Source organism: Aptenodytes patagonicus, chromosome 4 (genome assembly GCF_965638725.1).
Source record: "Aptenodytes patagonicus chromosome 4, bAptPat1.pri.cur, whole genome shotgun sequence".
In the NCBI taxonomy this organism is placed as follows: Eukaryota; Metazoa; Chordata; class Aves; order Sphenisciformes; family Spheniscidae; genus Aptenodytes; species Aptenodytes patagonicus.
The window spans coordinates 84628598-84652304 of record NC_134952.1 but is presented as its reverse complement, the minus strand read 5'-3'; the positions used below and the strand labels follow the sequence as shown (position 1 = coordinate 84652304).

At 54.5% G+C, this 23707-nt stretch overlaps 1 long non-coding RNA gene across 2 annotated transcripts; it reads right to left on the bottom strand.

Moving 5' to 3' along the window:
• Positions 1–4075: 4075 nt before the first annotated feature.
• Positions 4076–6610, bottom strand: LOC143160142 (uncharacterized). Of its 2 annotated transcripts, none has more exons than XR_012995334.1 (3): positions 6547–6610; positions 5309–5558; positions 4076–4376 (listed from the first exon to the last, which is right to left on the bottom strand). It is a non-coding gene; the product is annotated as an uncharacterized LOC143160142 (long non-coding RNA). The 2 variants fall into 2 exon arrangements; XR_012995335.1 differs by lacking the exon at positions 6547–6610 and adding an exon at positions 5651–5768.
• Positions 6611–23707: the final 17097 nt, after the last annotated feature.

The following is a 23707-nucleotide window of genomic DNA, read 5'->3' as shown; positions in this document are numbered from 1 at the left end:
GCTTGAAACCGGGCCCGTGGGTCCAGCTCTGGGGCTCCGGAGCAGCCCGAGGCCTGCGCGGCGCAGGCTCGGAACCGGGCTCGGCGGCCGGATCTGGGGCTCCGGAGCAGCGAGGGGATCCGGCGGGGTTTGGGGCTCGGGCCCGCGGAGCGGAGGCAGTCGCCCCTGTCCCAGCCTTGGAAACGGAGACCGAGTCCTGCGCGTCGGGGCTCGGAACCGGGCACTGAGCCCCGACCTCCGGGGGCTCGAAGCAGAGACCGAGTCCCGCGTGTTCGGGCTCAGAAACGGGGACCAGGTCCTGCGTTTGGGGGTCCTGAAGCCGGGGTCAGTAAGCCGGGTTTAGGGCTCCCACGGAGAGAGACCAAGTGCTGCCTTTGGGGGTCTCGAAGCAGAGACCAAGCCCTGTGTTCTGGGGGGGCTCACAGCAAGGCTCACGTGGCCAGTTCTAGAGCTTAGAAACAGAGACCAAGTCCTGCGTTTTGGGGGCTTGAAACCAGGCTCACTAAACCAGTGTTTGGGCTCCCGCAGAGAGACCAAGTGCTGCGTTTGGGGGGCTCAAAGCAGAGACCCAGCCCTGTGCTTTGGGGGGGCTCACAGCAAGGCTCACGTGGCCAGTTTTAGAAACAAAGTCCTGCATGTTGGGGGCTTGAAGCCAGGCTCACTAAACCAGTGTTTGGGCTCACACAGAGAGACTAAGTCCTGCGTTTGAGGGGGGCTTGAAATGAGGCTCATTTGGCCAATTTTAGGGGCTCCCACTAAAACTAAGTCCTGCGTTTCCAGGGCTTGAAACTGGGCTCATTGGGCCAGGTTTAGGGCTCCTACAGACAGACCTGGCCCTGCATTTGGGGGGGGCTCGAAACAAGGCTCATGTGGCCAGTCTGAGAGCTTAGAAACAGAGACTAAGTCCTGCGTTTTGGGGCCTTGAAGCCGGGTCAGTAAGCCGGGTTTAGGACTCTCACAGAAACTACAAGTGCTGCATTTGGGGGTCTCGAAGCAGAGACCAAGCCCTGTGTTCTGGGGGGGCTCACAGCAAGGCTCATGTGGCCAGTTTTAGAAACAGAGACCAAGTCCTGCGTTTTGGGGTCTTGAAGCCAGGCTCACTAAACCAGTGTTTGGGCTCACACAGAGATTAAGTGCTGCGTTTGAAGGGGGCTTGAAATGAGGCTCATTTGGCCAATTTTAGGGGCTCCCACTAAAACTAAGTCCTGCGTTTCCGGGGCTTGAAACTGGGCTCATTGGGCCAGGTTTAGGGCTCCTACAGACAGACCTGGCCCTGCATTTGGGGGGGGCTCGAAACAAGGCTCATGTGGCCAGTCTGAGAGCTTAGAAACAGAGACTAAGTCCTGCGTTTGAAGTCCTGGGGTCTTGAAGCCGGGTCAGTAAGCCGGGTGTAGGGCTCCCACAGAGACTACAAGTGCTGCATTTGGGGGTCTCGAAGCAGAGACCAAGCCCTGTGTTCTGGGGGGGCTCACAGCAAGGCTCACGTGGCCAGTTTTAGAAACAGAGACTAAGTTCTGTGTTTTGGGGGCTTGAAACCAGGCTCACTAAACCAGTGTTTGGGCTCCCGCAGAGAGACTAAGTCCTGTGTTTCCAGGGCTTGACACCAGGCTCATTGGGCCAGGTTTAGGGCTCCCGCAGACAGAGCCAGTCCTGCCTTTGGGGGGCTCAAACAAGGCTCATGTGGCCGGTCGTGGAAACAGAGACCAAGTCCTGCGTTTGGGGGTCTTGAAGCCGGGGTCAGTAAGCCGGGTTTAGGGCTCCCAGAGAGAAACCAAGTGCTGCGTTTGGGGGGCTTGAAGCAGAGACCAAGCCCTGTGCTTTGGGGGGCTCACAGCGAGGCTCATGTGGCCAGCCCTGGGGCTCAGAACCAGCCCCAGCCCCGGGGCTCAGAACCAGCCCCAGCCCCGGGGCTCAGAACCAGCCCCAGCCCCGGGGCTCAGAACCAGCCCCCGCCCTGCATTCCGGGGCCTGAAGCCGGGCTCACCAGGCCAGGCCTAGGGCTGATGCAGACAGACCCGGCCCTGCCTCCGGGGGGCTCGAAGCAGGACCCCAGCCCGGCCTCTTCGGGCTCAGACAGGGGCCCGGCGGCTCTTCCCGGGGTCACCCCGGGGCCGGGCTGGCCGCGGCAGGGGGGCAGCGCCCGCAGCCCCTCCCTGGGTGCCGGGAGCTGGAGACCGGGCAGGAGCGGGGCTCGGGCAGACCGTGCCCGTATGAGCCCCCCCCCGCCGCCGGTTATCTCCTCCATAGCCCCGGCGGAGCCCCGGCTCCTCCGCGCCCGAAGCGGGACCGTGCCCGGAGCCCCGGCGGGGCGCCCCCAGCCCCGCGCAGGCGGCGGCCGCGGGCAGGAGCGGGCAGCGCGGGACTTGGGCCCCGGCGCCCGGCCGCCGGCCCCCGCTCCCCGCCCGAGGCCCGGCCCCGGAGCGCGGCTCCTCCGGCCCGCGGCGCCGGGACGGAGACGGCGAGGCCGGGCTCGGGGCGCTCCGGCGGGGTCGGGGTCGGGCCCAGCCCCAGCGCGGCCGCGGTCCTGCGGCTCCGCGGGGCGGGCCGGTGTCCCGGGACCAGCCCAGGGAGAGGGGGGCACCGGCCGGGGCTCCCCCACCAGCACCGGCAGGGCCCCGCGCCCGCGAGGCCCGGCCCCCAGCTCCCCCCCCGGCTCCGCACGGCCCCAGCGGAAGCCCCCGGCCCGACCACGACGCTGCAGCCCCGCGTCCCGAGCGGCGGGTCCCGCCCCGGTACCGGCCTCCGCCGCGCTCGGGGCCGGGGCCGTTCTGGCGGCGGAAGAGGAGGCGCCTGCGCGGGGCGGGGCGCGGAGGGGCGGGGCCTCGGGGCGCCTGCGCGGGGCGGGGCCCGGCACAGGTGCGAGGGGCGTGGCGAGTGGGCGTGGCCGGAGGGCGCCTGCGCGGGGCGTGGCCCGGCACAGGTGCGACTGGGCGGTGCCCCGGGGCGCCTGCGCGGGGCGGGTGCTGGCACAGGTGCGAGGGCGGGGCGCGGAGGGGCGGTGCCCCGGGGCGCCTGCGCGGGGCGGGGCCGAGGAGATTTGAGCCCCGGCGGCCGCCGTCTGCCCCCTTTTCTCGTTTCCCCCCCGGCGGCGGCGCCCGCGGCCCCGGGGCGGCAGCGGCCGGGCCGGGCCGGGCTCCCCCGGCGGGGCCAGGTGAGGCGCGGGGGGCTCGGCCCGGGGGGCTCGGCCCGGGAGCGGAGCCGCGGCTGGGACCGGGAAGCGGGGAAGGGGCCGCGGCCGAGCCGGGCCGCGGCCCCGCGGGGGGGGTGTCCGGGCCGGGTGGTCAAGTGCCGGTGGCTCCGCGGAGGAGCCGTCGGGGCTCGGGGCGCCGGGGAATAAAGCCCGGAGGGCCGGAGCCCGGCGCCCCCCGTCCTCGCCCGAGCCGCCCGGGGCCGTGCCCGCCCCGCGGGTCCCCCCGACCAGTTCCCAAGCACCGCCCGACAGCGCCGGGGCTCCCGCAGGCGGGGCAGGGGGGGTGCGGGGCTCGGCCGGGTGTTCTGGGGAATCACAACCTCGGGCCGGGGCTCGGCGGCACAGACCGGTCCGGGCCTTTCCCAGGCCTGAGGCCTGAGCCCTGGTCCGGCGTTTCTGGGTCTGGGGAAGGGGCTGCCAGGGCTGGAGCGGGGCCCGAGTCCTGGGTGTTGGGGCTGGGAAACGGGGACCTGGCTGGGGGGGCTGACACGGGGCTGGGTGGCAGGAGGGTGGTGGGGTGCTGGTGGGAGGGGGGCAGGGTGGGTGGGTGCGGGTGGGCAGGAGGGTGTTGGGGTGGGAGGGGGGCAGGCTGGGTGGGTGGGTGTGGGTGGGAGGGCATTGGGGTGGGAGGGGGGCAGGCCGGGTGGGTGCGGGAGGTGGGTGGGCAGGGTGCGTGGACCCCCACCGGAGGTGGGGGTCCGGTCGCGTTGGTCCCCGCAGTTAGGGAGGCCGGCATGCACCAGGCCGAATTAAACGTCTGAGATAGTCTCTGGGGGAAACGGCGCTTTCCCCACCCTCCTCGCCCGTCCAGGTCTTCATTCCGGGGGTGTACAACCCCCGGGAGGGTGCGTGAACAATAAACACCAACTCGTTAGTCAACGTGTGTACAGTTATGACATTTAATATTCATATCCAAGTTATGACAGTGATTGATTTACGACCTTGCCAAAAGCCAAGATCGTTTCAACAAGCACAAGCTGTAATCGGCTGGAGATGAAACCCAGGACGAGCCCGAGCTGGGGCGGAAACCAACAAGCCGGAGCCGCAGAGGAGCTGGAGCTGAAAATCAGCTGGAGCTGGAGATGAACACGGGCTGCAGCCGAAACTGAACTGGAGCCGTCCATGCGCTGGGGCGGAAACAACCGACCTGGAGCTGGAGCCAGCCAGAGCCGTCCATGAGCTGGACCTGAAACCAGAGCAGAAACAAAGGGGAGTCGCAAATGAGCTGGAGCCAAAACTGAACGGGAGCCCAAATGGGGCTGGAGCCGCGCAGGGCAGGCGGCAGCCTCGGCCTCGGCGCAGGCAGCCCGGCTCCTTCCTGGGGCTCTGCACCCCACGTGGGTCCCTCCGGCGCGGCTGGGGGCTCCTCTGTCTGTCCATCCACCCGTCCGTCCCCGCACAGGAGAGACATGGGACAACCAGCTCCCGGCAGCGTGGCACGGCCCCAAGAGCCCCCGGCGCTGCTGCCCTGCCAACCCTGCTGCCTCCCGGGCACGGGCAGCTCTGCTCGGCCCCCTCGGCGGCAGCAGCAACCCCGCACTGCACACCTGTGATGGGAGGGGAGGGAGAAAAAACTCAGGACTTCTCATGTCCCGTCCCCGTTTCTCCCCAGAAGGGTGGGCGAGAGCCGGGATCTGGCTGAAAACCCACCCACGCAGCAGCGGCACAGCCAGCCAGCAGCCCCAGACTGGGGACGGGGCTGGCACCACACCAGTGCCAGTGGGGTCTGGGCCGGACCCCAACAGCGCCTGCTCCCACCTCCCCAGACGCCCCTCGCAGCCACGGCCCCCCAAAACGTGCGGCCCAGACCTGCCCGGCCCTGATTCACGGTGAGCTGCAGGGATGGGAACCGTGGGGCCCCCCCTGCGCCCACAAACAGCCTCTGGCCACGGGGGGACCCTGCCCGGGCAGGTGCAGGCCCTGGCCCCGCGGTGCTGAGCTCCTGTGAGCCCCAAGGGACACACACGGGCACCAGCACCGCCAGGACCCCTCCTTGCCCGCGGGGAGCCCTGCCGGGGGGATGGCACCCGCCCTCCCTGTCCCTTGGCTGCCCAGCCGGCGCCGAGCGCCCCGGTCCCACCGCGTGGCTCTGTTCAGCCGCTGCCTCGGGGCACTCACCTTACTGGGCACATGTCCCCCGGCGCTCGCCATCTCGGGGCCCAGGCACCGGGATGAGCCTTCCCCACGCGTCGGCACAGCCACGCGGCATCGCCTGGGCCGCCAACACCTCCCGAGGGACCGGCGGCACCGGGACGGTCGTCGCTCCCCATGCCCGACCAGGCCGGCTTCACCGTCTCACCGACGGGGCTGCAGGAGCTGGGTGCGGATCCCTGAAGCAGCCTCTGCTCCCAGCACAGCACATTTTGAGCTGAAAAAGAAGGTTTTAGGTAAAACCACGGCTTCAAACAGAGCTCAGAGCCACCCCAAGGCCCCACCACGGGAACGCCCCGACACTGCCACCTCCGGTCCTCGGGCATCTGCCTGTGAGGATGACGCCGGGCAGGGCTGAAGGGCTGAACCCCAGTGGAAACCAGTTCCCCTGGCCCGAGCTCTCCCCGGCTCCAGCAGAGCCAGCGCCAGGCCGGAGGGGTCGGTCCTGCCGGCAGCCGCTCTGGAAAAGAGCTGGGGAGAAGGAACCAGCCGGTGCCTGCGCCGGGAGGAGGGAGCCCGGCGGCAGGAGGGGTGACCGGGAGACCCCCAGCCCCACGCCGAGTCCCCTTCTCCCCCAGGGGACACGGCTGGGAGCCAGGCCCAGGAGCCACTAGGGTCATCGAGCGGGGGCTGATCCCCTGGTGGAAATCGGGAGCTGCCAGGGACCCCGAGGGTCGGTGCCGAAACCCACCTGTAAAGTCACCGGGCCCCACCGGGCACCCACGGGGGGGTCCCGCACCGGGGCAGAGGGGAACAAACCACTCGCCCGCGGCTGCCCTGCGTGCCTGCTCCAGAGCCGGGGAGCGGGGCAGGGCCCGGCCCCCGTCAACAAATTCGCAAGGGGCTCGTGCCGGCCGAGGAGGGAGGCCGGGACGTCAAGTACAGGATCACAAGAGGAAATACTTATTCATGCGCATGAGGCCTCCCAGCCAAATCGGGGCACCCCAAACGTGGGTTCACCCGGGGTTCTCGCACCCTTCAAACGTTCAGGTCCACCACGTTTGACTCATCGCCGGCACCCGCGCTACCGATTACTGATCACAGAAAAACTTGGCACAGCATCTCTATTTCCGCAGCGTTCTCGCTGCCTGTCTGCTGATCCAGACGCCCTGGAGTCCGTCTGGCCAGAGTCGCTTCTCCGTGGCGCCAGCCGACGCCGGGAGGGGTTCAAAGCCGCGCCAGAGGGGCTGGGATGGCGGCGTTACCTCGGATGTCCCAGGGCATCCTTTATCCTTCAGGGACAGCTCTCGGCTTCCACGAGGCCAAGTCATAGAATCATAGAATCATAGAATCAGAGAATCATTGAGGTTGGAAAAGACCTCTAAGATCATCGAGTCCAACTGTCAACCCAACACCACCATGCCCACTAAACCATGTCCCTAAGTGCCTCATCTACACGTCTTTTAAATACCTCCAGGGATGGGGACTCCACCACTTCCCCGGGCAGCCTGTTCCAATGTTTCACCACTCTTTCAGTAAAGAAATTTTTCCTTACATCCAATCTAAACCTCCCCTGGCGCAACTTGAGGCCATTTCCTCTCGTCCTATCGCTTGTTACTTCGGAGAAAAGACCAACACCCACCTCGCTACAACCTCCTTTCAGGGAGTTGTAGAGAGCGATGAGGTCTCCCCTCAGCCTCCTCTTCTCCAGGCTGAACAACCCCAGTTCCCTCAGCCGCTCCTCATCAGACTTGTTCTCCAGACCCCTCACCAGCCTCGTTGCCCTTCTCTGGACACGCTCCAGCACCTCGACGTCCTTCTTGTAGTGAGGGGCCCAAAACTGAACACAGTATTCGAGGTGCGGCCTCACCAGGGCCGAGTACAGGGGCACGATCACTGCCCTGCTCCTGCTGGCCACACTATTTCTGATACAGGCCAGGATGCCATTGGCCTTCTTGGCCGCCTGGGCACACTGCCGGCTCGTGTTCAGCCGGCTGTCGACCAGCACCCCCAGGTCCTTTTCCTCCAGGCAGCTTTCCAGCCACTCTTCCCCAAGCCTGTAGCGCTGCATGGGGTTGTTGTGGCCGAAGTGCAGGACCCGGCACTTGGCCTTGTTGAACCTCATCCAGTTGGCCTGGGCCCATCGATCCAGCCTGTCCAGGTCCCTCTGCAGAGCCTTCCTACCCTCGAGCAGATCAACACTCCCGCCCAACTTGGTGTCATCTGCAAACTTACTGAGGGTGCACTCGATCCCCGCGTCCAGATCATTGATAAAGATATTGAACAAGACCGGCCCCAGTACTGAGCCCTGGGGAACACCGCTCGTGACCGGCCGCCAACTGGATGTAACTCCATTCACCACAACTCTCTGGGCCCGGCCGTCCAGCCAGTTTTTCACCCAGCACAGAGTCCACCTGTCTAAGCCGTGAGCCGCCAGCTTCTCTAGGAGAATGCTGTGGGAGACGGTGTCAAAGGCCTTGCTGAAGTCCAGGTAGACCACATCCACAGCCTTTCCCTCATCCACTAGGCGGGTCACCTGGTCATAGAAGGAGATCAGGTTGGTCAAGCAGGACCTGCCTCTCATGAACCCGTGCTGGCTGGGCCGGATCCCCTGGTTGTCCCGCTCATGCCTTGTGAGCGCCCTCAAGATGAACCGCTCCATAACCTTCCCCGGCACCGAGGTCAGGCTGACAGGCCTGTAGTTCCCCGGATCCTCCTTTTGGCCCTTCTTGTGGATGGGCGTCACATTGGCAAGCCTCCAGTCGTCCGGGACCTCCCCCGTTAACCAGGACTGCTGATAAATGATGGAGAGCGGCTTGGCGAGCACCTCCGCCAGCTCCCTCAGCACTCTTGGGTGGATCCCATCTGGCCCCATAGACTTGTGAGTGTCCAGGTGGCATAGCAGGTCATTGACTGCTTCCTCCTGGATTACGGGGGGTTCATCCTGCTCGCCGTCCCCGTCTTCCAGCTCGGGGGGCCGAGTACCCTGAGGATAACTGGTCTGCCTGTTAAAGACTGAGGCAAAGAAGGCATTGAGTACCTCAGCCTTTTCCTCATCCTCGGTGACAATGTTCCCCCTTGCATCCAATAAAGGATGGAGATTTTCCTTGGCTCTCTTCTTGTCATTAATATATTTGTAAAACCTTTTTTTGTTGTCTCTAACGACAGCGGCCAGATTGCGTTCTAGCTGGGCTTTTGCCTTTCTCATTTCTTCTCTGCACGACCTCACGCCCAGGGCCCAGGGCCCGGCCGCCCTTTAGTTTTACTTAAGCATGAACAATCCCAAAGAATAGAATCCCAAAGAATAGAATAGAATAGACTATTTCAGTCGGAATAGACTATTTCAGTCGGTAGGGACCTACAACGATCATCCATTCCAACTGCCTGACCACTTCAGGGCTGGCCAAAAGTTACAGCACGTTGTTCAGGGCACTGCCCGAATGCCTCTTGAACACTGACGGGCTTGGGGCATCGACCACCTCTCCAGGAAGCCTGTTCCAGGGTTTGACCACCCTCTCGGTAAAGAAATGCTTCCTCATGTCCAGTCTGAACCTCCCCTGGCGCAGCTTTGAACCATTCCCAGGCGTCCCGTCCCTGGATCCCAGGGAGAAGAGCTCAGCACCTCCCTCTCCACTCCCCCTCCTCAGGAGGCTGTAGAGAGCAACGAGGTCACCCCTCAGCCTCCTTTGCTCCAGACCAGAGAAACCCAGAGTCCCCAGCCGCCCCTCACAGGACATGCCTTCCAGCCCTGCCACCAGCTTTGTTGCCCTCCTCTGGACGCGTTCAAGGACCTTAACACCCTCCAGCCACGCCTCTGCCAGTTTATCCTTGTGCCCGGCATTACCCCGTCCCAAGTGCAGAATCCGGCATTTGTTCTTCTTCAATTTCATGCCGTTGATGATCGCCCACGGTCCAATCTATCTAGATCCCTCTGCAAGGCCTCTCGTCCCTCGAGAGTCAACAGCACCTCCCAGTTTGGTATCATCAGCAGATGTGCTAACGGCGCACCCAACTCCCCCCTCCAGATCACAGATGACAATACTGAACAGAACTGGGCCTAGAAACGAGCCCTGAGGAACCCCGCCGCCGGCCGGTCCCCAGCCAGACGCAGCCCCATCCACTGCAGCCCCTTGAGTCCCGCCTGTTCTTCACCCAGCGACGTTCAGGTCCACCACGTTTGACTCGTCACCGGCACCCGCGCTACCGATTACTGATCACAGAAAAACTTGGCACAGCATCTCTATTTCCGCAGCGTTCTCGCTGCCTGTCTGCTGATCCAGACGCCCTGGAGTCCGTCTGGCCAGAGTCGCTTCTCCGTGGCGCCAGCCGACGCCGGGAGGGGTTCAAAGCCGCGCCAGAGGGGCTGGGATGGCGGCGTTACCTCGGATGTCCCAGGGCGTCCTTTATCCTTCAGGGACAGCTCTCGGCTTCCACGAGGCCTCACGCCCAGGGCCCGGCCGCCCTTTAGTTTTTTTTACTTCAGCACGAACACTGCCCACGTCTGGGGTAAAACTCCAGCACCTCATCACACTGCGCTGCAGAACGGGAACTAGTGCAGATGAGCAAAGTTAATACGCTTTCCTACGATAAAGAGCGACCGACGTCATCGTTGGGGGAGGGCGTTTTCCTGACACAGCCCGGGCAGGGGGGCACGCGCAGCACACGCCGCTGCCCGGAGCCGCCCCCGAGGCCTCTCAGAGCGAGTCCCGCAGGGAGGCGTCAGCCCCCGGGACGTCGGCCGGGGGATCTGCCGTAGCCCCAGACCCCCAGGAGCTCCGCTCCCCTCTCCCGCGCCCGGAGCACGGTCACCGCAGCCCCCACCAAAGCCCCCACTCACCAGCGCTGGGAGCAGCCGCGGCGTCAGCCGGTTCCCCCGAGACGCGGCTGCCCCGACGCCGGCAGCCCCGACGCCGGCAGCCCTGTAAGCGAGCGGCCGTCGTGCCCGGCACGCTGCAGAGCCCCGCGGAGCTGCCAGAGCCCAGGCAGCACAGGGACGGCAGCTCCCGCAGCCAGGAACATCGCGGCCAGCGCCACGTCTGCCCGTGGTCACTCGTGGGCTCCTGGAAAATCCCAGCGGCTGAGAGAGCGCGGGGTCAGGCACAGGGACGGGAAGGGCTCGGAGAGGGTCGGGGGACGATAAAGCACTCCGTTTTCTGGGGGGGAAGAAAAGCGTGGTAAAAATCAATGCACAAACACAACAACTGCCGTGCGAAGTCAAAACTTTAATCTTCAATCTGAAGTTTTAACTCTCTACCTTAACCGTAGCCCGTGGCCAGCGAGCACACACGGGGGACTGGTAAACAGCTGCTTGGACGCATCAGCTCATGAACTGCGCTAACCAAAAGGAAACAAAAATGCGTTTAATGACACCCTCGATCTGATCAGAAACTCCTGCAGAAAGGCTGTTCATGTCTGGGTGACCTGAGGAACCGCTGCAGCGGTTCTGGTCCCAGCCCTGCTGCCCCCAGCCACGCAGGGGACACGACCCCCCCCAGCCCCAGCCCTGCTGGGAACCAGCTGCAGCTCTTGGGTTTTTGAAGGAAGAAACAAAACCCATCCTTCAAAGTAACTGCCGACACCTGAAGCTGAGAACAGGAAGAAATTGTGGACAAACCCAGGCAACGGAAGGCAGCTGGAGCCAATTCGGGTGCCTCCAGCTCTCGGTGCCTCTCCTCCTGCCTCCTGTTACTCACTGTGGTTAGGGCAGTAAGGAGCACCTCTGCTTCCCCTCTTTGGAGAGCCCCAGGGAATCCTGACAGTCAGTCAGTCAATCCGTCATCCAGGCTGTGGGTTTGGATGCCAAGACCGTGCCCTGGTGTCCAGGGAGCGCCCCGGCCTCTGCAGCCCAAACCATCCCGGCCTGCCCGGGGCTGGAAATGGGCGCAGCCCGGCGCAGGCAAGATAAAATGTCTCATTTTGGGACCTTGGCAAACCCAGCAGTACTCGCATTACACGGGGACCCTAAAATCCCCACCAGAAATGCGTTAACCCCACCAAAGGAGGCCTCAGGCACGGCTCCCAGCATTGCTGCAGAGCCCACCCGCATCCGCCAGCACCCGCAGTCATGGCCCCCACCCCAAAGCCCCCCGTCCCCTGAACCCCCCCGGGGGGACGCCCGTGCCCAGGCCGCTTTGGCCCCCGGCGGGGACGCGCAGCGGCTTCGGGAACACCAAAAGCGGCAGCGGTGCCGAGGGGAACTGAACGTGACAGTGAAGCAGCACCCGAAACCCTGCCCCGAGAGCCGGGGGTGCGGGTGACGGTGCTGTAACAAACCTGGGACGCAGCCTGAAAAGCAGAGCTGCAGCAAACGGGTTTGTCCTGCTGACACGCAGCGTGAAGGGCCCCGTGCCCCCCAAAGGGGGGCAGGACCTGCCGCCCGCCCCACGCACGAGTGGCCACCAACCCCCCAAAATGCGGTACAGCTCAGGGAGAGACGTTACGTCCCCACGCGCAGTTTGGGGACCCCCCCAGAACGCAGACCCCCGTGCCAACAGGCAGGGGTAGCGTCTCCCGTGCCGACGCAGGAAGGGTGAAGCGTGAGCGGTGCCCGCGCACGTCACGCCTCGCCCACGGTGCCGCCCCGCGTGTACAACACGTGGAACAACGCGCCAGGACGAGCAGAGCGCCAGGAGATGAAACTGCCCCGTAACTCCCGACGCGCACGGCCAGAAACGAGCGCAGGGCCGAACGCCGGCCGGGGAGCCCCCCGCGACCCGAGAGCAGCAGCAGCAGCTCCCGGGATGAGGCGTGGGGCACAAGCCCCCCCGCCCACCCCCGCGGGGGTGCTCACAGGGGACGGTCGCCCACAGACACCCCACAGGCGTCGCACCCAGCGTCACTCCCTGCGCACCCTCCCCGCGGGGCGGCGTCTCTGCACGGGGGGGCCCCGCACCCCCCGCGGGGCTGCTCCGGGACAGAGCTGACCCCTCCTGCCGCCCCGACCCGGGGGGGGCCCAACGCCCCCCAGCCCCGGGCCCCGCCGCCCCCACACCCCAGCCAGGCCCCAACCCGGGGACGGGGGGGACAAACACCAAACCCCGGGCACCCCCTCAGACCCGCCCCGGGCCCGGACACCCCCTCCCCAAGCCGCGGCCGGGCCCTAACACCCCCTCGGCCCCGACCGCGCCCGGTTCCCCCTCAACGCGGCCGGGCACGGGTTCCGCCAGGAGCACGCCGCGTCCGCCAGGTCGCCCGGAGACGGGCCCCGAGAGCCCCGAGCGCGGCGGGGGGCTCCCCCTTCATTCAGGGACCCCCCAAAAGTAAGCGGTACCCCCCGAAGCGCCCCGCGGCCCCCCCGTCCGCACCTGCTCCCGCCGCGGCGTCCCGCTCGGCCGGGCCCCGCCCGGTGCGCCCCGCGGTGGCGCCCTCTGGCGGCGGCGGCGGGTACTGCAGCGGCGCCCGCCCGTCCCGGGGCTTCTTGTAGCCTCGGGGGCCGCCGCGCACCTGCCGGCGGGGCGGGGCAGGGGGCGGGGCCTGACTCGGGCTGTCCAATCAGCGCTGCGAGCGTCACACGGGAACCGCCAATCGTGAGCCAGGGCGGGAGTACATAACGGTCGTTGTCGTGAGGTGATTCCTTTTTCGTGTTTTTGTCATAGTTTTTTCCATTTGTTTCGCTTTTCTTTTTTGCCTTCCTTTATTAATTGTAGTTTTTAGTTATTTTTTTTGTTAGATATGGTGGCTGGAGCTCTGTTAAAGTGAATGCCGTGCCAAACAACCGCTGCCAGGTAATCCCCGCTGAAGCCGTGACTGGGCTGTGTTGAGGGGGTGTTTGCCTTCTGGCTTTCCCTAGTGGGAAGGGTTTTACTTTTTCATCCTGAACCGTATGAGCGTGCAGGCTTATGAAGTAAAGACTGTTTCCCTACTTACTTTTTTTTTTTTAGGGTTTTGGTTTTTTGGAGTTTAATTAAGGTTTTTTCTCTATTATGTTTCCATTTCCAGTCATACTTGGATATGGAAGCTATTTTGTGTGGGTGTGTTAAAGCACTGGTGCTATGTGTGGTTATAGCTTTCTTTTTGGGAAGGCTGTGTGCTGAGCATAGTTGCTGTTGGGGGGGGAAATAATTTTCTTGGTAAGCTTTTCTGTAAACCATGAGCCTGCAGAGTCCTCAAGTTTTTTTTGTTAAGAGTGGGACTCCTACTCCCAATGAGGAATTGGGATTTGTTTGGTGGGTAGTGGAGGGCAGAGAGGTTACTCTGCTTTAATTTCATTAACTATTTATCTTTTTTCATCTGTAGTAGTAATTTCATAAATCAGAGGTGTCTGACCAGTGATAACGATAATATCCGATTTATTTTTTAGGTTTGGTAGAACAGCAGGGAACAGGTTTTGTGCATTGTGTTAAACATAGTTTAAACACTAACTGATATAAAAACACATAAAAATATAAATTTTTGACTATCTAACTTATAAAAATGTCTTATAAGCATATATATAAGTTTTTATTTAAATAAAGCACTTACCACCGTATGATTAATCTTCTTAGGAACTACTCTGATGGCAGAGTGTTTCTCAAACAGGTAAACCATCATCTCCTGCTAGTTGGATAGGGCATGTTTAATTGTCTGGCGCAGACTGTGCAATACCTATGAGGTTTTGAGGTGTAATGCCGAGCTTAAATGAGGTGGGGTGCCTTGTAGGGTGTAAGTCCTTATGTTGGTAGGATACTCTGCTTAACTTTCTCAGTGGGGCTCTAACCCTGGAGTTACTCATATGGCAGTATTGCTTGTATGACCAGTTCAGTTGGTGTGGTGTTGACAGGAGTTAACTGGCAAGTGCGGTGTTGTGCTTTGCAGATGCACTGCGAGAGGAGCAGTGACCTGTGAGCTGTATGTCCTTTACAAGTGGTAGTGGCTTTCACAAGCTCCAATGAAGCTTTTCTCTGCCCCGTGTCTCTAGTGCTGCTGCTCTGTTGCACTCCAGGTATGGGACATGTGCTTCTCAGTCCTGGTCTCAGATGCTGAGGCTTCTCTTCTGCTGTACCTGACCCAGGGAACGTTTTCCCAGGCAGATACAGGGTGTTGAAGGCCTGTAGACGAAATTCTGGATGTAATTTCAAAGGAGAAAATGTGCTTAGCATGTAAAATACTGTTATACTTGGTAGGAGTGTGTTTTTAGAGTAGGTGCCTTTCTGCACTGGTTTGCTTACGTATTTACTATTTTTTGTTGTTTAATTTAGTAGCTGGAATGTGACCTGTACTTATCTGGTGGAAGTGGATTGGCTGTGTCAAGGTAGGATGGAGTTGTGGCTCTCTTGTTTGGCTTTGGCTATCATGTCTTTGAGGAGGAGCAGTGCTGGTTGGACATGAAGTTCAAGTACCTCCTCAGTTGTTTCATCATTGACTTCTGTGAAATGTCATTAGCGGCAGGTGCTGTGAGGTGTGAAGAACTGCTTTTTGAGCTTTCTTCTCCCCTTGGTCTCAAAATAGAGTGAAGAACTCTTCTCCTAAAGGAGTCCTTTAAGAGGGCACTTGATAGCCTTGTGTTGAGTGACCTGGTGTAGCAGACTGTCTTGCTGCTAGTTCACGCACTGGGATATCATCACAGGAGACAGAAAAGCTTGGGAGTGTGCCAGAGAATTGAGGGCACTAATAGGTGCCCTGACCAGACTCACCTGTTATTTTTACCCACTAGTTCTGTCTGTTCATGGAGCAGTTCCAATTAATCTTTGGTTTAAATGGCTGCCCAAACCTTGTCTGAGTCAGCTGGCTGGAAATGAGGATAAGATGCAGTTATGCTTCTCAAGTCCTCTAAGCTGGAAATGTCTTCAATAGGTATGTTTAAACACAGATTCATGATGACATGCAGTAAAAGGAAGGTACCGGGCGCAACATTTGCAGGGGGTTTTCTCTTGCCTGAGCTATGTTCAAGTCCTTTTATATCACATGCTACACAGAGCTCGTTCCTTGCTTTCTGAGGTTGATGCTGAAATTCCATATTTGACTTAAACAGCTGATGCAGAAGAGCGTTGGGATAGAATTACTGTTTTTATCAGCTGTGTTCTGCACAGCTCATATCAGAGCTGTGTATCCTTGATCAGATTTGCCTCAGATGACTCATTTAAGATAGCATGTTTTGTTTTCAACATTTATCTAATACCTGGATAATTCAGGTAATGTGAGTTAGAGTCAGTTCTTGGACACAATAAAGTTTTACTCACATAAGGACTAACTGAACTTAGTGAGATAATAGACAGAGACGATGCATTGGAAGTTTTAGGCTAATATTAAATTTTCCTGCATGATTCTTATTAGGTTAAACTTGAGTGAAGTTATATCTAAAAGTTGCAACTGAGTCCTGAAACAGAATAAGCTATGCTGTGAAAAATGGTATGCCTTGGTCTGACCTGAACTCTAAATATTCAGGGTGTTCATGTGGTATTAGTGCTGCCAGTCAGAGAAGTGGAGTTGGGCAGATGGAAAAAGCTGTCGTTAAACCACTTGAAGGTGTTTCAGAACAGATGTGGAGTACCAAGGCGGAGCTTCCTGCCTGTCTCCCAGTGGACTACTTAAATGCTTGTAAAAATTGGTCTGTAGGATACTGGTCTTGTGTGGTGCTTTTCAAACAGGTTGTGGTTGAGAGAGTACATCTTCCACTTGCTAAGCAGTGTAGCTGAAAAATAAACTAAAAAGGCTAAGATGTACTTGTCCTTTTTTGTCAGGTAAGATATGTCTTGTGAATACCTATCAGTGATATATTTGGCTTCTGGATTTGAGCTGCCTGTATTAACTTTTGCTTTATTTCCCTCTTTTGTACTTTGCTGTTGTGCTTCACTGTAGCTGGGCTATGAGTGCTGTGCAATATGGGGAATCAGATTTTCAGTGAAGCTAATGATCCTGGTGGTGTGGGGAGCATGGTGACTCACTGTAGGTAGAATTGTGAGGTACATGGTGCTATGCTTGCAAGGGAAAGGAGAGAGGTTTATTTCCTAGGCCTGTCCAAATAACACCTTCTGTTAATCACAAAACCATCTAAACCAAACTGGTAACTTCTCTTCATGAGAAATGCACTCAAGCTTATGTTAAATTAGGATTGTCAATCTTGTTTGATTTAGTTTCCAACAGGGGTTAAGAAGCTCTGCTTCCTTTAAAGGAGCTATCATTGGTGTTGCATATATGCTGATGGAGGACACTTAGGTATTTTTGAGATTTTAGGCTCCTTCTTAGGGATGGAAATTAAAAAATGGAACACCTGCAGATGAAGATGTCTGATCATCATAATGCTATTGAATTTTTTCTGTTAAAGCAGCTGTCTTTTGTAAGTCTTGCCTATTTGCAGGTGGTAAAAATCAACTTGGTGATTTGCTTCTGGTAACAGCTTTTTTCTGATGGAAATGCTTGAAATAAAAGTCAGCATCTTAAAAAAAAAAAAAGAGATGATGCTAAAGGTGGTAGCGTGATGGGAATGGATAGTCCATAATGCATATTTTCTGGAGTGTCTCTTGGTGTTCCTGGACTAATGCTGTTCTGTCACCAACTAACCTCGTTATGATTTAAAATGTTTTTGAATGTGTTGAAAGCACACATGAGGCTAGCAGACCAACACATGTGGTAAGCTTCATCTTCCTAAGTGACTGTTTAAGATACAAGTGTGTTGTTTCTGAAATGTTCAAATGTTTAAGGTTACCATAGAAAACCTGCTTGGGAGTAGTTCTATGACAGAAGTGTAATAAAATTGACATCTTGGTTGGTAGCTTAATAGTTTTTTTCTTCAAGTGCTCAAGATTACAATGAAATCTTTACGTACCACTTGAAAACTACTTAGGAAGATAAATGGTATATTTCTGGTGTTTTTCTGATATCTGAATTCTCTGTTACGTCCTCAAGTACTAAGGCTAATGCCAATGTAATGTCTGCATATTAGAGCTTTTCATGCTTGTCTGGGTGCAGCTAGGTCGTTCACTAGATGTCTCATGAAACAATCTACTGAATGACATGAATTCGGGTGGTTGCTGCAGACACCAAGAAGTGTCATTGGCGGCACTGAAAGTGGGACTAGGCGGTTCCCAGATAGGGTCTAATACCCCCTCCCTTCTCCCTGACCTAGCCAGTAATGATGGCTGTTCTGGAAAGCACCAAGTGTTGGGGGGCAGCACTGTTGTTGTCCTCATACACAACGCATCTCATGCAGTTTGACCTGTTCTCAGAAGTGAAGCCTTAACAGTGACAGGCTTGGAATCCTCTGCGTGTTGCACAGACAGCCCTCACTGACAGGATGTTTGTTTTTGTTTCCCTGGTTGACACTTGGAAAGCACTGGAAGGGCTTTAGATGCATAGGTAACAAAATATATGATGTAAAAGCAAGGCCAGGGGTGTTCTGCCTTCAGAAAGACAATTTAGTAATCCTTTCCATTATATGGTATGCTGAGCTTGCGCAACAGGCCGTAGGGCTCAAGTTATATTGCTTATATATATTGCTCTTTCTGAAAGGATAATGTAGTCCAACTTGCATGGAAAAGAAAAAAAATAGATGCTGAGGCTTGGGGCAGTTTGTAAGGTTCTACTTGCTGAAAGGAGCATGGCAAGTGTAGCACTGAAAAACTTAAAGTATATAAAGAAAAAGTTGAAGCAGTTCTCGTGAAAAAGCTAACTTAGTCAGTGGAGTGAAGGTTATCTGGGGGGGGGTGGTTGCTTCAGCTGTCCTACTTGCCTTAATTCATCTGTTCTGAGGCAGCAGTGCAGTGAAGTCTTCAGCATTAGTGCTTGTGCTAATGACACTGATACACAGCTGCACAACAGATAAAACTACAGTTATGTTTGGCTGAGATGAAATGTTGTAGGCATTAACTTGAAGAATGAAGCTTTTCTCCTGATGCTGAGAGGCATGGGAAGAAGGAAAAGGTGACAGAACAAAGGCAACAGGTAAAACTATTTGCTAAGCAAGTTGTTAACTTGTTGGCCCACCCAGGAGGTACAGGCACTCCTGTAGCAGAAGGCCTAGCATGAGTTGTACAGCCATGCAAACAGAAAAGGCACAGGCTAATTCAGGCCTTACTGCCTGTGCTTGCTGGCTGAAGGCCTGGAGCTACACAAATATTGTACTGCGGTGCTATTTCAACTCTTCCTCTTAGCACCAAATGAGTGTGACTCCCGGACTGGATCAGCTTGTGACAGAGGCAGTGCCAGTTCCCACGTGTTTGTACTGGGTGTTTGGAGGAGGAAGGGATGGGTTCAAAAATTGGGCGCAAGGAGAAAACGTCCCAAGAGAGTTTAAGCCTTGGGTTGTTTACGTACTTGGTGCTCTTCCAGCCGCTGTAGAGATCAGTGAAATAGGTGGGTATGTAACTCAGTGTTTTGAGAGCACTGTTGCTAGCTTTAGTGTGCTTTCAACATACCTCTGACTCTCCCTGGTATGGGCTCTAGTAAAATACTGCCATTACTAACTAGAGCTGAAGAGCTTTCCATTCTTCTCTGCTTGTTCAATTTCAACCAAGTATTGCATCCAGCACATGCATATAACTAAGCATGTCTCCTGTCCTCTGCATTTATAAAGTAATGATGGCTCTGGGCCTTTACGTGCAGAATATCAATGTTTATAACAGCTGGCTACCAAGAAGTCCTGCATGATTGTATGTTTTAACACTTAGCTTAGCCACATGGTATAAATGTGAGCTTGTAACTGGTGTTCATGACCTGTATTCAGAAGGCTTTGCTTGTGCAACTGTAGTACAGTTCAATAACTGAATTTGAATGTGCCTTTCTGAGGAAAAAAAGTAGGCTTTGGCTTCAGAGGAATAATTTGGTATTAACCAATGACTTCCAAAACATCAGAAATCCATACGTTCTTGGTCTTTTAAACAACTGTCACACCAAAATGTAGGCATGCTTACAAGAAAATATGGGACTACTACCTTTTCTGCTCTACGTTTATCTAGTTAAAATTATTCTGTATTGCTTTAATCGTATTACTTATATCCTGAATCAGCGTCTATCCTCTAATGTAAGCCTGCACTTCAAGTTAACACTAGTAACTGCTTCTAGTTAACAACCTGCTAAGGTGCACAGGCTGGTGCAGGGTGGTTTTACAGATTATACCCTTGCTCTTCCAATCTGCTCCTCAGTGGTGATGGGACTGCTGTGTTGCTGTCACCACATGGATGGCTCAGATGTTACCATAGTGGTGGAGAGGGTTGGTTCATTACTGCCTGGCAGTGTATTCTTCATTGGGTACTTTGTGTCCCTCCTTCTGAGGCCTTATTGGAGTCTGCAGAGTTTGAGTCTCTTAGCATTTCACAGGTCTTCAAGTATACCCTGGTTTCTATTTCCAGTTGGATACAATTGAGTTCAAGGAAACTTAGTCCTTCATCTCTACAAGTATGATCTGACTGCTGGTCACTGCTACCTCCACCTTGCCCATGAACACTACACCTTTGAGAGGGGAGAAATGAACCTGGACTAATTTAGTTGGTTGGTACAGTATGATTCCAGCAAGTTACTTTCATGTTTGACTTCTGAGAGCTCGCTGATGAGCTCTACGGTCTGAAACGAAACAATGGAAGGAGGCTGACTTTTCGGTGGTCAAAAGGTTTTCTGTTTGTTTTGAAGCGCTTACCCTTCATACTCTTCTCCAGAACCTGTATGGATGAACAGTAAACTTAGCTGTGCAACGGGGTCATTCTGCTCTTTCTGAATGAGTTACCAAGGAGCTAACTTATCTGCCCTAAACTTAAGAGGAGCAGCATTGCTTGAGTTATGTTTAAAATATTAGCAAATGTAAGTTTTAACGCCTCAAACACGGAAGTCCTGCTGCAAATTGCAAGTCTTATGGAAGTAACCCCTATTTATGTTGTGGGTATTCTTCCCACAGAGCAGACCTAATGTCTGTTAAATCTTTAATGGTTTAGGATCATTTCTGTTCCTCTAGATGGTGGTTACAGTTAACACGAACTCAACTTTGCTAGAACATTTTTCAAGTTAAAATAACATAGGAATGAGCTTGACAGAAAAGAACCTGTGAAACAAAGCAGAAGGAAAACACATGTAAGCAGAAACACAAAGAACAATTGTTGCTGGACCCTGGCATCCTTGTCTCAAGGTAGGTTTTTGTACTGAATTGAAAGGTGGTTTTCCTTCCTTTGGTGAATGGCACATATACTACCTGAAGAAGAAAATGTGCAGAGAGCGGCAGGCAGGAAGACAGTCTTTTAGGTCTACCCTCTGATTCCAATTCTTCCTGGTGGGTCTGTGCTACTTGAAGTATGAAGAAGAAAAATCTTGGGACTACCTGTTTGTTAGTTGACCTGTTTAGCTTCGAAGAGACATACTTGACCTGAAATTCCAGGAAAGCCCCACTTGCTGTAGTGGTTAGAGTGACAAGCAGCTTGACTTGTTTACTGCACTTTTGTTTACAACCTTAACCTCAGTTGCTTGTGACTCCAAATAATCATACATCACCCTTGCATTTTCTAGGTCGCTGCTTAAGGTTTTCTAAATGTGGAAATAAGTTTCCCAGTAGTTAAAATTTATTTGGAGGATCTGTTCCAGGAAATATTTTCTCTTTGTATAAAGTTGTTTAGAATTTCCTTTCCCAGTATAATTGCAGTGAAAGAATGAAAATGAAGAATACAGCCTTGACTAGGATGCAAGTATGCCTATGCCAAGCAGAGTTGTTGCTTCTTGGTGTTTGTTCTCTGGAGGGCTGGTCTAGCACTGTCTGCTCCTTGTTGCTGCGGATGGCTTGTCCTTCAGTGTTCAGCCTGGCTAGTAGCCAGATGGGCATGTGTTAGGCATGTGTTGGTCAGATTTGTTAAAAGGTTGAGTGGAGAGTCTTCACTGATGGGATTGGGGCAGGTGGTGGTGATGCAGGACCTTGGTGGTTAACTTAGGTTGCAGCCCTGGATGACTTCTGAGTAAGAGGTGGAAAATCCCATTCCTGCTGTTCAATTGTCTGAATTAGCTTCCTGGCTGAGCAGGACTTCTTGTTGCTGACTTTGTTAGCCCTAATGCATGAATTCTTTCCAGTCAGCAAGGCCTTTTTCCCCAAACTTTGTCCCCTGCCTCCATGACCTGTTAAGATTTTACTCTTCCAAGCCCCAGATGCTATTTCTGTAGTCCTGTGTTCAACTCTTGCAATTGCCTACTGTGAAAATCACTATATTGCGGCTCAATAAAGTCAATTTCAGTGTTCGTTGTGTGATTTTTGTATGTAATAAAACTATCTGCTTCCCCATTATGTCAATTACTCTAAACAATTCCCCTGTACATAGTTTGTTTTCAGTTTAGTTTGTTTTTGTCAATAAATGGGATTAAACCACAACCCTTCCTACTTACTGTAGTAAGTGTATCCATACAGGACATCTGAATCAGATCTGTTACACAACAGCCTCTTTACACTAACCTTGACCCTATTTAAAAAGGCGGGTAGAAGCTAGTGCTTGTCTAGTTTGTCTAAAGAGCTAAGGCATTTAGTGTAGAATGAGGCATTTTTAAGTGAGTCACTGGTAATATATCAGATTAAGGCCCACGGGGAGAAGGGAAATAGAAGGGAGGACTGTTTCGCTTGACTAGCCAGCAGCTTGACAAATCAGCCTGGAGATTTCAGGAATCTTCAAGAAGCAAGAGATTAAAAGAAATAGTTATGGTTTTATAAATAAGTGAAAAGTAAAGGATGATTTAAAATTACTTTTTGCTGTGTAGTAGTATCTTTGTGCGGAGAGTAACAGTGCTGCAGCAACTTTCAGTACTGGACAAAAGCACCAGCTGTCAGAAAGGTTGGCTTAGGACTTGCTCACCTGTCTCCTTGCCACTGTACAAGATGGACTGCTCCTTAAGGACTAAGGGAAAGCAAGTAATGATGGAGATGTTCTGCTTGCCAGCTGCTGCCTCTTCCCACAGTTGTTATTTTTGTTCATGTTTTTTTAATTGGTGTTACATTCAAGGCTTAGTTCTGAAGCAGCAAGGCACACAAATAATCCTCTTCTGGTTCATGTCCTCACTGAACTCTGAAACTGTTCACAGAATTACAAGCCAGTGTATTCAGAACTTTTCTTTTCCTTTCTGTGCTGTTCTTAAACTTATTCTGGAGATAAGGGTGTGGGGTTTTTCTTTGCTTTCTTTACAAGAATGGTGTGGTAGCTGCCCAGGATCTCCACTAAAAAAAATCAGACCTGTACTTTCTTAGATGCAAGCAGCACAAGATGGGAAACAGATGGTGAGCAAAAAATGTAATGGTAAGGTAGATACACTGCCTTAGCATGTTATGTGTAATATTAGGTGAGGTATGAGGAGAGAGTTGGAGAATGTCAATTAATAGGTATTGTTCTTTTCCAGATTGCTTTATGTTGGTATAAGAAGAAAGCAAGAATGTACTTCTTGTCCACTTGCATTAGTTATGTGAACTTCGCAAACCTGCGATGCTAAATGTATTTGGGGCATCATCACTGTCCTTGTTCTGATTAATCATTTTCTCCTTTGTTCATGGGCCTTAGTACTGCCCTCTTTGAGAGAAGCAAAGAACTACTTCAGTAGAATAGCTAATTTTATCACAGTCTAGTGATGAATCAATTCAACGAGGGGAAAAGTGCAAAGAGCATCCAACTCTAGGGAAGTCTTTAGGAAATAAGTGCAAATAACTGGCAGTTTTTACATGCATTTTCTATAGTTATCCTTCCTTATCAGCTCGGCTACAGAGACATGCATAGCCTGTGGCTATCATAAGAAAGTAATGTTGTTAAATTTGTCCAAAATTTCTGAAAGGCTGATCATAAATACTCATTTTATAACAGGAAAGGTCACTTTAATTTTGCTTTTTAAGTTCTTTATAGGTGGTGTCCAGGATTAGCATCCATGTGGTTATACAGTGTTTACACTAGAGGAAGTTGAGCATTTCCCTTATCTGCACAGGTCATGTGTATTTAACATAACAGAATTGGTATGGACTGGCGAGGCAGGAACATATTTTTGTTTTCTGAAAAGTCTTGAAACCTTCCTTTGCCATGTTTTTGAGGTATTTCTCTTCATGATTACTCCCTATAATTTATGTTGGTGGATTCTATCACAGGGTTTTTTGTTTTGTTTTTTTTTTCCCCTCAGCCTTGTGGTCTTGAATGGTTCAGACAGGAAAGGTTCAAACGTAAAAGTCTGGCATGTTTATTAAACTGAGTTGGTTGTCAAGATGTGTCATCATCAGTTCCACTGAGAAAGTGCTTTTGTTCCCTTACTGCTATATGATGTGGAAAACTCCCTGACTGAACAATCTCTGCACAAGGAGGGGAAAAGGCTTTGACTGTGATTCCTGTAGCACAGCCCTGTGACCAACCAGACAGACTTCAAACATGGGTGTTTTAAAGGACTTGAAAGTATTTGCAGAAAGTTTTTGTTGCCTCTTATCAGAGGGACAATTTTTGACTCGCATTTTGCTCACTGATTTTAGTCTTCCCTTGTTTCTGACAGCTTGGATGACTGCAGTATGCTGCTCAAGCACTGCACCTG